The following is a 6,000-nucleotide window of genomic DNA, read 5'->3' as shown; positions in this document are numbered from 1 at the left end:
GACAGTGCGTTTCTGACGATTACATGCATTTGAATGGGGAACTCGCACGACACAAAGTATGGGTTTTCATTATGTGAATAACTTGAAAATCTTAGCTCAAACAGCTGCAAAACCTGTTTGCCCTGCACGGGGATATTGAATTCTATAAGATAAAGCCATGAATATGTATTTCTGAGTCTTCTATCAAAAGTTACAGCTGTCTTTATGTTAAAGATATTCTATTTTAACAAGTACTCAGATGCAATGAAATATCACTCAGACAGAGCAGTTTTAAACGTGCACGGGTGAGAGACTCAGGGAGAGACTCACACACCTCCTTGGTGCAGTCTGGCTTTATTTATACACATCATGAAGCATACAAAAAAGGAAATATCATCCTTATCTTGTCAAGAACGCAGGTGTGGTTTCTCAAAAACTTTGTGTTTTCTACAAGGTTGTTTCTTACTCTTGGGTGGCGGTTTCCTGCTGCTGACAATTAATGTGAAGGCAAACAGTGACAATGTGAAGGCAAAAGAGTGATTATGTGAAAGCAAACAGTTTCCGTTATAAAGTTGGGAGCCAGCAATTAAAATATACAGCTGGTTGAGTACAGAAGAGAAATATAAACACTCTTAGTTGATTATTATTTGAATAATAAAACCTTTAAAAACAAAAATACTCTCCTGTTGTTTAGATTTCTCACATGACAGTACTGTTATTTTTGTCAGTTCATAACCTCTTGTCTAAACATTTTCGGTTTGAACGTCATAAAACAGTCCTGTGTTCAATTAAACTAAACATTACTGTATGGATCATCTTTCAAAATTTCTTCCATTTGAGACGTCATCACATAAGCATTGATAGAAGTTGTCACCATGTTTGATACCATTTACTTCAGACAGGGTACTACACATGTTGTGAAAACACATAACAGTAAAAGCAAAAATGCAATTCCAACAAGTCCTTTAATCAGTAGGGACTTCCATGAACCACCTAGTAACCATGTCAACCAATCATCAGTGCTTGTGACATAGTCTTGTTGTTCAGCATCTTTAATCTTTCTCAAGGTGTTCAAAGCGTCGGTCATGTTTTGTGAGTGTATGTTGTCTGGGATGTATGTACAACATGTGGTGTCAAACAATACACACAAACCTCCTTTTTCAGCTAGAATCATGTCTAGTGCGACTCTGTGTTGCATCACTACAATGCGTATTGCGTCGATTTCTTCATTTTGCGCTTTGTTGATCTTCATTGAAGCATTTAGGAACAGTCCAAATCGATAGTCAAGTGTCTCGATCCTCAGCATGTTTTTCCCAGCTCCCACCCAAGGGAACAAGGAGTGGAGGACTTTCTGACCATCCATAGTTTGAAGTTCTTGGGCACATCTGATCCATAGATTGGGTCATGTGGCATTACTTCAGCGACTTCAGCAACTTCACGTTTTGCTCTTGACGTGTGTGTCTCTGCTGTGATCTTGAAGGTGTGGTCTGAAATTAGTACTGGTGCACACAGACTGGTGGAGTTCGGTGGGAGCATGAAGTAGGTTTTAGGCCCGCAGGCCCAAGCGGCTCCCTGGACCCAGAAAGTTCCATTTTTGAAGGTGTTTATTCCTTTGGATTGGGTCAGGTCAAGTGTCTGTGTGCAGTTGCGGTTTCGTCCAAGTTTCCTGTTTCCATCAGAGAAGTTGAAACACATTGGGTGCTGTATGTCCGGCGGCAAAACTATGGCGAATGATTTGTTTTTTGTGTTGTTGGCTTTGACGTTTACCCAATGTTTTTCGTTGCAGGTGTAGTTCCAGTTCGTCAGATTATAGGCACAAGGGGTTGTCTGTTCAATTAGGATCCGTCGTTGTGAAAGTGGTTTCGTGACACGTTTGACGTCTGTGTCACTACACCATGGAATTAGGTCTTCTTTCTTTGTGCTTTGACCTTTTAGGGTCAGTCCTGTTGCCATCAAATCTCTGCGTGTGCCAGTTGTTGCTTTGTTGAACACACACATCGCTTCGTCAAGTTCAGGTGCCTTTCCATATATTGTTGCGTGTACGGCTGTTGTTGGCATATGTGAACACACATAGCATTCCGTGCTGTTGTCGGTGCGTGTTCTATCATACACATATCTATACCACGCGTTGTTCATCCATGGGTGGTTATGGTCTTGGTTCAGGTCACGCAGATGCGAATTGTCATGTGTCCATCTTTTTTGCAGGTGGTGTTGTTTATTTCCTCTCATCTGGGTGAGTGTTAGTAGGCTCACTAGGAGCGCAATGCTGGCCACTAGGAGGACAAGTGTCTTCATGATGACCAGGCACACCTAGACCTCTGGTGAGTAGACTATTGGCGAGAAGTAAAAAAAAAAGGGCGGGATATACCCAATCATCCCTTCCCTTCACCAATAGATCACCTAGAAGCCAGGGGAGCCGGCATCTAAGCGTCTGGATTGTCACTCACTTTTTTACAGTGGCTTTGGTGGATCCAAGATGGTCTTTCTGCTATTTTGCAGGCGGTGGGTGTGGTAAGTAGGACTTGGTATGGGCCCTCCCACCTTGGTGAACTCCAATTCTTTCTCTGGAGTACTTTGATCAGGATCCAATCACCTGGTTGTAACCTGCAAGACACTGGAAAGATATTACTCGGCAGTTTGTTGTATAACACAATCTCTTTATTTTCAAACAGCTTAGTCATCCATTCTGCTAGGGTAGTTTCCCTTATTGATTTGTTAATAGGCTCACTAGTGATTGGCAATGGAAACGCTCTCCCGTGGATGATTTCAAAAGGTATAAGTTTCTGAGAACCTTGTGTTATTCTCATCCACATTTTTACTAGGCCAATGCACTCGGGCCATTTTGAAAATACATCTATAATTACTAGAGCATATTTCGATGCTTGGCATTCGTTAAGTTCAATGAAATCCATGTGGATTGTATGGAAAACTAGCCTCTCTTAGGTCTTAAGTTTCCTTGTGAGTTGTGTTGTTTTTTTTGTTTTGTTTTTTTTTGACAGAATAGTTTGTAAGAACATGCGTTCTTACAAATTATTCGCTAAAGTTTCAAAATTTATAGTGTGTATTGTATTGTTTATCTATACTATATCTCCCTCCTGTTGACACAGGTGTTTACCTCATGTGTCACTACAACCGCTGTCCTGTGTAATGACTCTGTTAATATAGGTTTTCCATCACAGACCATTAAGTCATCTTTCAGTTTACTCCACATTTCAGCCACTTGTTTTGTTCAGTGATTGTTGCAGCTTGTTGTTCGGTTTTTAGTACATCAAGTGGTATTTGTAGGCAGTAGTTGGTTTCTAGTAGCTCTGCCGATTGTTTGCAGCCTGTTTTGCTGCTTGTTCTGCAAAATTATTTCCTTTTGTGACAATATAATTGTCTTTTTGATGTGCTCCACATGTGCACAGTGCCAATTGTTTTGGCAAGGTGATCACTTCCAGCAAGATTTTTTTTTTCTTCTCTATAGATGGAACATTACATTCTCACTTGAGGCATTTTTAGATAATTTCTAGTTTTTCAAAGAATTCACACATCTCACACATCTTACATATTTTAAACAAGTATTGTCACAAATTTGTTTCCAAATCAACAAAATAAAATAATCAAACAAAACCGAAAACATACATGAGTCAGGACCCAAAAAGAAAAATGCTGCTACTGAAACAGAGCAGACATGTGAGGGAAAACTGAGCTCACAGACAGCTGCATGTGTTGGCTTTTATGCAGCTTCTGCTCTAAAAACAAATAAATAAAAAATAAAAGAAAATGTGTAACATGCTCATCAACTTAGCGGTGTCCACATATTTAATTCAGCTTCACAATCCTGTAACTTTAGCTGTTGTCTACAGGGTTTGGCTTATTAGTTGTTACTATAGATGTGCTCTATATCTCAGTAATATTTTATCCAGGTTTTCAAGCATGTCAAGTGCCTCTATGCACCTAAGTAGTTTAGATATTTCCTTTATTTTCTTCATCTCCTATGTCATTATACTGAGTTTGAGCAAACCTTAAGCTTGATGCAGACTACTTCATAACAATTGTCCATCTCACATCATACTGACTAGGTTACTTCTTATTATTATCATCTTTTTCTTTCCATATAATAACAACAGTATATTACAACATTTTATCAGTGTATATAAAAGTGTATATTACTATACTACTACTGAGCCAATTTAATAGTTGGGATCATCTTACTCAGCAAACAGATAACTTAGAATTCATCCAATCTGTACAAATTTGCTTCTTCTCTGAACAGGTTTGTGCCTACTTTTTAGACTGGTCTTCTGTTTGCCTCATCTCAGATCCAACCTTCGGTCACTTTCATTCTTTCTGTTGCATGTCTAACCAAGCAATTTATTATTATATATTTTATATTTTATTTTGTGTCCATCAAGGGCTTCGGGTGATCTGCAGCTTCACCTTTTCCCAAGCTGGAGACATTTACCTTTTCACACACTTTCCTTGGCTGACCAATGACACAGCTTTAATGTACCTTATGCATCTCTCTATTTTATTTAAAAGGTTTTCGTGTGAATTATTTCCTTTTATTTATTTTATACATTCTGGGCATGAACGTCTTGCCAACTATGTTTCATTGTTAATATAAGTTTACAGGTTGTTATCCTTCCTATTATTAGTTTCAATACATTAAAAATAAGTTCTAATGTAATTTTGTCTTTATTTATTTTATTTTTGTACTTCTTATATTTATATCTATTCGTTGAGGTCTGTTTCCAACCTTTTTAAACTACTTTGATCTCTAGTTTTCACTTAATAAGGGTTTTATCAGTCACTGCAGTTTGTCCGGCGCCTGGACATTTTTCCTCTAGCCACTGCTCGTCAGCAGTGAGTTTTGTTGATTTATTACCCATTTTTCTTTCTTATTATTTTTATTAGCTCATAGATATATTTACGTTTACACACACACATACACACCCGTGATGCTTTCTCTGGCACGAGGAATGGGAGAGGCTATTGACACGGCCTTCTACTTTCAAGCTAGCCTTGAAAGCGGTGTCAATTTTATGTGATGAAACACAACCTTTTCCCGTTCCACCAGAACTCGAGCAACCAACGGTAAACAATTCGGTGGAGTAGTTCAGCCTCCTTAATGTGCTGTAAAATCAACTTACTCCACCAACAAAACAGTAAAACAACAGATCATACGCGTAATGAGTATTGTTCTGGGCAACACTGTGTCTTTCTACATTGCTCCGAGCCCTTTTTCAGGCGAGCTGCGTAACTCTCTACCAGTCCTTTTTCAGACGAGACTGTTATACTATCCTGTCGTATTTTGACATAAAGCTTGCTCCAAGCCCTTTTTCAGGCGAGCTGCGTAACTTTTCTACCAGTCCTTTTTCAGACGAGACTGTTACTAAGCTGTCATATTTTGACGGGAAACTATTTTATGTACAGACCACAGGTTGCCTCAGTCGTTTTGCGCAAGATGTGAGTGAGTTCACCTGAGTTATTGTGTGGTTGCTTTGGTTTCCTTCATCAACCCCTGAAGTCGTGGACCTCTTATAAGAACGCTGGCCAAAACCCGAACGTCACGTCTCTGGACTTTATCCTCTGCCTGGAGAGGAGTTGACAGCGTGGGCTTCTCACGACGTCAGGACTTGATGAAGGTTTCCTATTGGAGCATTGAAAAAATATCAATGTCCACTCCGGCTCAGAAGGACCAATTAAATGTTAAAGATATTCTATTTTAACAAGTACTCAGATGCAATGAAATATCACTCAGACACTTAGAGCAGTTTTAAACGTGCACGGGTGAGAGACTCAGGGAGAGACTCACACACCTTCTTGGTGCAGTCTGGCTTTATTTATACACATCATGAAGCATACAAAAAAGGAAATATCATCCTTATCTTGTCAAGAACGCAGGTGTGGTTTCTCAAAAACTTTGTGTTTTCTACAAGGTTGTTTCTTACTCTTGGGTGGCGTTTTCCTGTTGCTGAAAATTAATGTGAAGGCAAAGAGTGACAATGTGAAGGCAAAAGAGTGATTATGTGAAAG

At 39.2% G+C, this 6,000-nt stretch overlaps 1 pseudogene across 1 annotated transcript in view; it reads right to left on the bottom strand.

Annotated features, from left to right (window-relative positions):
• Positions 1 to 264: 264 nt before the first annotated feature.
• The window catches only part of LOC146559146 (uncharacterized), a 30,461-nt pseudogene continuing 24,725 nt past the window's right edge, over positions 265 to 6,000 (bottom strand). The window contains exons 8-9 of the transcript XR_014888294.1: positions 5,445 to 5,614; positions 265 to 2,593 (exon numbers count right to left, since the gene is read on the bottom strand). The product of XR_014888294.1 is annotated as an uncharacterized LOC146559146 (transcript). The remainder of the gene's footprint in view (positions 2,594 to 5,444; positions 5,615 to 6,000) is intronic.

This window comes from Mchenga conophoros, linkage group LG14 (genome assembly GCF_057382185.1).
Source record: "Mchenga conophoros isolate Kocher_MC1m ecotype Shallow Benthic linkage group LG14, M_conophoros_male_GT1.1, whole genome shotgun sequence".
Taxonomy (NCBI): Eukaryota; Metazoa; Chordata; class Actinopteri; order Cichliformes; family Cichlidae; genus Mchenga; species Mchenga conophoros.
This window is presented reverse-complemented; position numbering and strand designations above follow the sequence as displayed.